The sequence below is a fragment of the Mustela lutreola genome, chromosome 8 (assembly GCF_030435805.1).
Source record: "Mustela lutreola isolate mMusLut2 chromosome 8, mMusLut2.pri, whole genome shotgun sequence".
In the NCBI taxonomy this organism is placed as follows: Eukaryota; Metazoa; Chordata; class Mammalia; order Carnivora; family Mustelidae; genus Mustela; species Mustela lutreola.
Window position 1 is genome coordinate 58239418 of NC_081297.1, and position 9783 is coordinate 58249200.

The following is a 9783-nucleotide window of genomic DNA, read 5'->3' on the forward strand; positions in this document are numbered from 1 at the left end:
TTATTTCTTGGAAGATAAGGCAATTGTTTTGATTGAGTCACTGAAGGCTTGTTTTACTTGCTTTTTTCTCAAAGTATAAATGAAGGAGTTCAACATAGGAGCGATGGAAGTAGTTAGTATTATTACACCGTTATTAATGGCCACTGATTCCTTTGCTGAAAGTTTGACATAGATGAAGATACAGGTGCCATAAGCGATATAAACTATAATCATATGGGAAGAACAGGTAGAAAAGGCTTTTTTCCTTTGCTGGGCAGAGGGAATCTTAAAATAGTCTTGATTATGTATATGTAAGTAAGAACCACACAAAGAAGTGTTGTGATGAAGGTCAACAGAGCACAAAGTATAACCATTTGCTCAATGACTCATGTATCTGAGCATGAAATCTTCAGGAAGGGGGATACATCACAGAGAAAGCTATCAATGACATTTGAGCCACAGAATTCCAGATTTTGGCTAGGCTAAATGGTGAGAGTATAATTAACAAGCCAGCTATCCAACACCAAAGGATGAGTCTTTTACAGACTCTGTTGCTCATGATGTTGGTGTAATGGAGGGGTTTACAGATGGCCACGTAGCATTCATAGGATGTGGTATTCAGAAGAAAAAATTCCATTACTCCAAAAAGGTCTGTAAAAAATGCTTGAATGGCACGAGTACAGTAGGTGATAGTCTTGTCACCTGTTGCTAAGTTATATAAGTATCTAGGAATACAAGCTGATGTGAATAAAACCTCTAAGAAGGAAACATTTTGTAGGAAAATGTACATTGGTGTTTTAAGGTGAGAATCCACTAGTGTAAGTGAAATAATAGCCAGGTTCCCAGTTACACTTAATAATTAGGTAAAAAATTGAAAAATTAAAAGTAAACCTTGAAGTTGTGGGTCATCTATTAGTCTCAGAAGAATGAATGTTGTTTTTGTATGGTTTTTCATCTATGACTTCTGATTTTTGCCCAATCTGCAAGAAAAAGATAAGTTATTTTATTAGAATACAGGGATGTCAAAGTTTATTAGTGACAAACAATGACAAAGTCAAGGAGGTAACTAGTTCACATGAAACATTTTTTAATAATATTGTTAATATACCAGTGGACTTTGTTTGTAAATATCCTTCTTAAAGTTTTTTTTCAAGTTTTAATTTAAATTCTAGTTAGTTAACATATATTGTAATATTAATTTCAGAAGTAGAATTTAGTGATTCATTATTTACATATAAAACCCGGTACTCATCACAAGTGCCCTCCTTAATACCCATCTCCCATTTAGCTCATTCCCCCTACTCAATACCTCCTGAAATCCTCAGTTTCTTCTCTATAGTTAATAGATACTTATGATTTCCCTCCCTCTCTTTTTTTTCTTTCCCCTATGTTAATCTGTTTTTCTTAAATTCCATATGAGTGAAATTATGTGGTATCTTTCTTTCTCTGACTGACTTATTTTGCTTACCATAATAAATGAAATTTCTTTTTTTCTTTTTTTAAAAAAGATTTTATTTATTTGACAGAGAGAGATCACAAGTAGAGAGAGAGAGAGGAGGAAGCAGGCTCCCTGCTTAGCAGAGAGCCCGATGTGGGACTCGATCCCAGGACCCTGAGATCATGACCCGAGCTGAAGGCAGAGGCTTAACCCACTACTCACCCAGGCAGCCCATATGAAATTTCTTATAGAGCAACTTACTTGGACCACAATCCAGTAATTTATAGACATTTTCCATTGCATTTTCCCAAATTTATTTAAAAATTTTGTCTATATTCTGGATTGGTGTTAATGATAGTGCCTTGTGATGTCATCAGTGTTAAAATTTTCTTTTACTCCCATATAGTCTTCTCTATGTTTTTAAGTAATTAAAAACATTTGAGTATAGTTGACTCAATAATCCCACTACTGGGTATTTACTCAAAGGAAATAAAAGCCCTAATTCAAAAAGCTATATGCATGTCTATGTTTATTACAGTTTTATTTACAATAGCTAAGATATGGAAGCAATCTAAGTGTCCATTGATAGATGAATGGATAAAGAAAATGTAGTTTGTGTGTGCATGTAAATATATTTCTATGGAATATTACAACAACCATTCTTTGTTTTGAAGCTAAAATCTTAAAGGTCACTATCAGTATCATTTCTTTGCTTGTAGGTTGGTTCTTGATAAAGCACATTTACATAACAAATAATTTGGACTGCTATAGCGACTCTCCAAAATCATTCATCAACTATAATTTAATGTTAAACTCCTAAAACAAAATAATGGTTTTGTTGCATTGTGTATAAAGTATATGTACACTTTGGGAAGTATATTCATCAAGTCCTCTGATTTTGAATAGAACCTATATGAAATAATTCTTCTCTCTGTATATCCAGTAGTGATTTCTGAAATCCAGGTAAATGTAACCACATATACCTCATATTGAGCACATGAAAAGTTGGTTTCATGGACTCTGCATCCCTATCCTTTTCATCCAGTATGATTCCTCAAATAAAGCTAATTGGTTACAGTAATTGAACTCACATGGTATGCCATGTGTTATGTAATAACTTCATAGGAAATACCTGTCTGGACCAACTGGACCTTTAGTCCTTTCCCTTCTTCTACTTTATCTTTCTTTAACATTTCTTGAGGAACATTCACTTTGAGGACACTGATTTCTCTTTGATTCTCAGCCTACACATTATATCTTTTGGGAAGTCTTTAGAAACCTGGTAGCTGTGTTGGCTCTCCCAGTCCCCATTTACATGCCATTGCTAAACAATGTTTATTTCTATTATAGTACTTACCCTGAGAAGGCAAGTCTGTTGAGATTAGAAACTGTGCTTTTTGTTTGTTTGTTTTTTGTTTTTTCTTTAACTGGGATAACCAAGGAAACCAACACAGCCAAGGCATGTAACCAATTCCTAACAAATGGTTATTGGTTGAATACCAACATCAATATTTTTTTCCAGATACATACAAAATTTTCTTCTTTTCTAATTGGACTTCTTCTTGATATTGTTCTATCACTGAATTTACTTTTTTTAATTAATTTTTTATAAACATATAATGTATTTTTATCCCAGGGTATAGGTCTGTGAATCGCCAGGTTTACACACTTCATAGCACTCACCATAGCACATACCCTCCCCAATGTCCATAACCTACCCCCCTCTCCCGACCCCCCTCCCCCCAGCAAACCTCAGTTTGTTTTGAGAGATTTAGAGTCACTTATGGTTTGTATTCCTCCCAATCCCATCTTGTTTCATTTATTCTTCTACTCCCTTAACCCCCCATGTTGCATCTCCACTTCCTTATATCAGGGAGATCATATGATAGTTGTCTTTCTCCGCTTGACTTATTTAACTGAGCATGATACCCTCTAGTTCCATCCGTGTTGTCACAAATGGCAAGATTTCATTTCTTTTGATGGCTGCATAGTATTCCATTGTGTATATATATCACCTCTTCTTTATCCATTCATCTGTTGATGGATATCTATCAAACTATCTTTCCATAGTTTGGCTATTGTGGACATTGCTGCTATAAACATTCGGGTGCACATGCCCCTTCAGATCACTATGTTGGTATCTTTAGGGTAAATACCCAGTAGTGCAATTGCTGGGTCATAGGGTAGCTCCATTTTCAAATTTTTGAGGAACTTCCATGCTGTTTTCCAGAGTGGTTGCACCAGCTTGCATTCCAAACAACAGTGTAGGAGGGTTCCCCTTTCTCCGCATCCTCGCCAGCATGTGTCATTTCCTGACTTGTTGATTTTAGCCATTCTGACTGGTGTGAGGTGTATCTCATTGTGGTTTTGATTTGTATTTCTCTGATGCCGAGTGATATGGAGCACTTTTTCATGTGTCTGTTGGCCATCTGCATGTCTTCTTTGCAGAAATGTCTGTTCATGTCCTCTGTCCATTCCTTGATTGGATTATTTGTTCTTTGGGTGTTGAGTTTGATAAGGTCTTTATAGATTTTGGACACTAGTCCTTTATCTGATATGTCGTTTGCAAATATCTTCTCCCATTCTGTCAGTTGTCTTTTGCTTTTGTTGACTGTTTCCATTGCTGTGCAAAAGCTTTTGATCTTGATGAAATCCCAATAGTTCATTTTCGCCCTTGCTTTCCTTGCCTTTGGCAATGTTCCTAGGAAGAAGTTGTTGCGGTGAATATCAAAGTGGTTGCTGCCTGTGTTCTCCTCAAGGATTTTGATGGATTCCTTTCGCACATTGAGGTCCTTCATCCATTTTGAGTCTATTTTTGTGTGTGGTGTAAGGAAATGGTCCAATTTCATTTTTCTGCATGTGGCTGTCCAATTTTTCCAACACCATTTATTGAAGAGGCCGTCTTTTTTCCATTGGACAGTCTTTCCTGCTTTGTCGAAGATTAGTTGACCATAAAGTTGAGGGTCTATTTCTGGGCTTTCTATTCTGTTCCATTGATCTATGTGTATGTTTTCGTGCCAGTACCATGCTGTCTTGATGATGACAGCTTTGTAATAGAGCTTGAAGTCCGGAATCGTGATGCCACCAACTTTGGCTTTCTTTTTCAATATTTCTTTGGCTATTCGAGGTCTTTTCTGGTTCCATATAAATTTTAGAATTATTTGTTCCATTTCTTTGAAAAAGATGGATGGTACTTTGATAGGAATTGCATTAAATGTGTAGATTGCATTAGGTAGCTTAGACATTTTCACATTTATTCTTCCAATCCATGAGCATGGAACATTTTTCCATTTCTTTGTGTCTTCCTCAATTTCTTTCATGAGTACTTTATAGTTTTCTGAGTATAGATTCTGTGCCTCCTTGGTTAGGTTTATTCCTAGGTATCTTATGGTTTGAGGTGTAATTGTAAATGGGATTGACTCCTTAATTTCTCTTTCTTCTGTCTTGTTGTTGGTGTAGAGAAATGCAACTGATTTCTGTGCATTGATTTTATATCCTGACACTTTACTGAATTCCTGTACCAGTTCTATCAGTTTTGGAGTGGAGTCTTTTGGGTTTTCCACATATAGTATCATATCCTCTGCGAAGAGTGATAATTTGACTTCTCCTTTCCCGATTTGAATGCCTTTAATTTCCTTTTGTTACCTGATTGCTGAGGCTAGGACTTCTAGTACTATGTTGAATAGCAGTGAGTATAATGGACATCCCTGCCGTGTTCCTGACCTTAGCAGAAAAGCTTTCAGTTTTTCTCCATTGAGAATGATATTTGCGGTGGGTTTTCATAGATGGCTTTGATGATATTGAGGTATGTGCCCTCTATCCCTATACTTTGAAGAGTTTTGATCAGGAAGGGATGCTGTACTTTGTAAAATGCTTTTTCAGCATCTATTGAGAGTATCATATGGTTCTTGTTCTTTCTTTTATTGATGTGTTGTATAACATTGACTGATTTGTGGATGTTGAACCAACCTTGCAGCCCTGGAATAAATCCCACTTGGTCGTGGTGAATAATCCTTTTAATGTACTGTTGAATCCTATTGGCTAGTATTTTGGTGAGAATTTTCACATCTGTGTTCATCAAGGATATTGGTCTATATCTCTTTTTTTTGATGGGATCCTTGTCTGGTTTTGGGATCAAGGTGATGCTGGTCTCATAAAATGAGTTTGGAAGTTTTACTTCCATTTATATTTTTTGGAACAGTTTCAGGAGAATAGGAATTAGATCTTCTTTAAATGTTTGGTAGAATTCCCCCAGGAAGCCGTCTGGCCCTGGGCTTTTGTTTGTTTGCAGATTTTTAATGACTGTTTCAATCTCCTTACTGGTTAAGGGTATTTTCAGGCTTTCTATTTCTTTCTGGTTCAGTTGTGGTATTTTATATGTTTCTAAGAATGCATCCATTTCGTCCAGATTGACAAGTTTGTTGGCATAGAGTTGCTCATAGTATGTTCTTATAATAGTTTGTATTTCTTTGGTGTTAGTTATGATCTCTCTTCTTTCATTCATGATTTTATTTATTTGGGTCCCTTCTCTTTTCTTTTTGATAAGTCTGGCCAGGGGTTTATCAATTTTATTAATTCTTTCAAAGAACCAGCTCCTAGTTTCATTGATTTGTTCTATTGTTTTTTTGGTTTCTATTTCATTGATTTCTGCTCTGATCTTTATGATTTCTCTTCTCCTGCTGGGCTTAGGGTTTCTTTCTTGTTCTTTCTCCAGCTCCTTTAGGTGTAGGGTTAGGTTGGGTACCTGAGACCTTTCTTGTTTCTTGAGAAAGGCTTGTACCGCTATATATTTTCCTCTCAGGACTGCCTTTGCTGTGTCCCACAGATTTTGAACCATTGTATTTTCATTATCATTTGTTTCCATGATTTTTTTCAATTCTTCTTTAATTTCCTGGTTGACCCATTCATTCTTTAGAAGGATGCTGTTTAGTCTCCATGTATTTGGGTTCTTTCCAAACTTCCTCTTGTGGTTGAGTTCTAGCTTTAGAGCATTGTGGTCTGAAAATATGCAGGGAATGATCCCAATCTTTTGATACCGGTTGAGTCCTGATTTAGGACCGAGGATGTGATCTATTCTAGAGAATGTTCCATGTGCACTAGAGAAGAGTGTGTATTCTGTTGCTTTGGGATGAAATGTTCTGAATATATCTGTGATATCCATCTGATCCAGTGTGTTGTTTAAGACCTTTATTTCCTTGCTGATCTTTTGCTTGGATGATCTGTCCATTTCAGTGAGGGGAGTGTTAAAGTCCCCTACTATTGTATTATTGTTGATGTGTTTCTTTGATTTTGTTCTTAATTGGTTTATATGGTTGGCTGCTCCCACGTTGGGGGCATAGATATTTAAAATTGTTAAATCTTCTTGTTGGACAGACCCTTTGAGTATGATATAGTGTCCTTCCTCATCTCTTATTATAGTCTTTGGCTTAAAATATAATTGATCTGATATAAGGATTGCCACTCCTGCTTTCTTCTGATGTCCATTAGCATGGTAAATTCTTTTCCACCCCCTCACTTTAAATCTGGAGGTGTCTTCGGGCTTAAAATGAGTTTCTTGGAGGCAACATATAGATGGGTTTTGTTTTTTTATCCATTCTGATACCCTGTGTCTTTTGTTAGGGGCATTTAGCCCATTAACATTCAGGGTAACTCTTGAGATATGAATTTAGTGCCACTGTATTCCCTGTAAGGCGACTGTTACTGTATATGGTCTCTCTTCCTTTCTGATCTACCACTTGTAGGCTCTCTCTTTGCTTAGAGGACCCCTTTCAATATTTTCTGTAGAGCTTGTTTGGTGTTTGCAAATTCTTTCAGTTTTTGTTTGTCCTGGAAGCTTTTAATCTCTCCTTCTATTTTCAATGATAGCCTAGTTGGATATAGTATTCTTGGCTCTATGTTTTTCTCATTTAGTGCTCTGAAATATCATGCCAGCTCTTTCTGGCCTGCCAGGTCTCTGTGGATAAGTCAGCTACCAATCTAATATTTTTACCATTGTATGTTACAGACTTCTTTTCCCGGGCTTCTTTCAGGATTTTCTCTTTGTCACTGAGACCTGTAAATTTTACTATTAGGTGACGGGGTGTGGGCCTATTCTTATTGATTTTGAGGGGCGTTATCTGCACCTCCTGAATTTTGATGCTCGTTCCCTTTGCCATATTGGGGAAATTCTCCCCAATAATTCTCTCCAGTATACCTTCTGCTCCCCTCTCTCTTTCTTCTTCTTCTGGAATCCCAATTATTCTAATGTTGTTTCATCTTATGGTGTCACTTATCTCTCAAATTCTCCTGTCGTGGTCCAGTAGCTGTTTGTCCCTCTTTTGCTCAGCTTCTTTATTCTCTGTCATTTGGTCTTCTATATTACTAATTCTTTCTTCTGCCTCATTTATCCTAGCAGTGAGAGCCTCCAATTTTGATGCACCTCATTAATAGCTTTTTTGATTTCAACTTGGTTAGATTTTAGTTCTTTTATTTCTCTAGAAAGGGCTTTTATATCTCCCGAGAGGGTATCTCTAATATCTTCCATGCCTTTTTCAAGCCCGGCTAGAACCTTGAGAACTGTAATTCTGAACTCTAGATCAGACATATTACCAATGTCTATATTAATTAGGTCCCTAGCCTTCGGTACCGCCTCTTGTTCTTTTTTTTGTGTTGAATTTTTCTGTCTTGTCATTTTGTCCAGATAAGAGTATATGAAGGAGCAAGTAAAATACTAAAAGGGTGGCAACAACCCAGGAAAATATGCTTTAACTAAATCAGAAGAGATCCCAAATCATGAGGGGGAGAAAGTGGATAAAAAGAGGTTCAAAAAGAAAGAAAGAAAAAAGAAAAAGAAAAGAATTAAAAAAAAGAAAATGAATAAAGAAAAGTATAAAAAAGAAAAAGTATATATATTAGATAAACTAGTTAAAAACGTTAAAAAAGAAAAGGGTAAAAGTTAAAAAAAATTTTAGCTGAAGAAGAGAAAATAAATGAAAAAGAAAAAAATTAAATTAACTGCAAGACTAAAAAAAAATCACAGGGAGAAAGCCATGAGTTTCGTGCTTTGCTTTCTCCTCCTCTGGAATTCTGCTGCTCTCCTTGGTATTGAAACTGCACTCCTTGTAGGTGAACTTGGTCTTGGCTGGATTTCTTGTTGATCTTTGGGGGACGGGCCGGGTGTAGTGATTCTCAAGTGTCTTTGCCCCAGGCAGAATTGCACTGCCTTTAGCAGGGGGGCGGGCTGAGTAATCCGCTTGGGTTTGCTTTCAGAAGCTTTTGTTCCCGAGCTCTTTCCATAGAGTTCTGGAGGACAGGAATACAAATGGTGGCCTCCTGGTTTCCAGCCCAGAGGAGCTGAGAGCCCGGGGTCCCACTCCTCAGTGTGCTCTCAGAGAAGAGCACCCAGTCTGCCTGACATTTGGCCATGCTCTGAGCTCTGACCTTCAGCCGTGCTCTGAGCTCACCGAGCCTGTGGCTGGTTCAAGGTAACCCTGAGCTGTGAGCTTACTGTCTGCTCTGTCTCTGTAGCCGGTTTTCCTATTCCAATACCCGCAAGCTCTGTGACACTCAGACACCCCCAATCCTTCTGTGACCCTGCGGGACCTGAGGCCACGCTGACCCCGCGTGGGCTTCACCCCGGTTTAGCCTCTGGAGCGATGTCCCTCAGTGGAACAGACTTTTAAAAGTCCTGATTTTGTGCTCTGTTGCTCAGGCGCTTCCCGGGAGCCGGCCCCTCCCCCCGGCGTCTATCTTCCTGTCACTTTGGATTCACTTCTCCACCAGTCCTACCTTTCAGAAAGTGGTTATTTTTCTGTTTCCAGAATTGCTGTTCTTCTCTTCAACCTGCCGATGGATTTGCAGGTGTTTGCAATCTTTAGATAAGCTATCTAGCTGATCTCCTGCTAGCTGAAGTAGTCTCATCCTGCTACTTCTCTGCCATTGTGACTCCTCCCCTCCTCTAGAACTTTTAAAGACTTCATAAACTTATAATTATTTGTTATGATCTCTGTTTTTTCATATGGTCTATATTAGATTTTAAATGAAAAGTTCTGTGGAGTTGTGATCACTAGAGAGGATTAAACACCCAGACTGAGGGACTGTACTTTAATACTCAAAAATTAGGCCACCAAACAGTCAAGGGAGCATGACACAAATTCTTATATTAAAGTAAGAACCTTTAACATTGGTGTAGTATCTTCTAAATGAGCCATAGGAATAACAGGACCTTTGTTAAGAAGACATTTGAAAGAGATGTAAGGACTATATTCTGGTCTTTTTAAATATCTGTGTGTTTAATTACTATACTGAAAAACTATCACATTCCAAAAATGAAATAAGATCTGAGTTGATATGATCTGAGTCTACTACTGAGAATAAGATGGCCTCTG

At 37.5% G+C, this 9783-nt stretch overlaps 1 pseudogene; it reads right to left on the reverse strand.

The window, feature by feature from the left end:
• Positions 1-934, reverse strand: LOC131837842 (olfactory receptor 6C2-like; annotated as a pseudogene).
• Between the last annotated feature and the right edge of the window lie 8849 nt (positions 935-9783).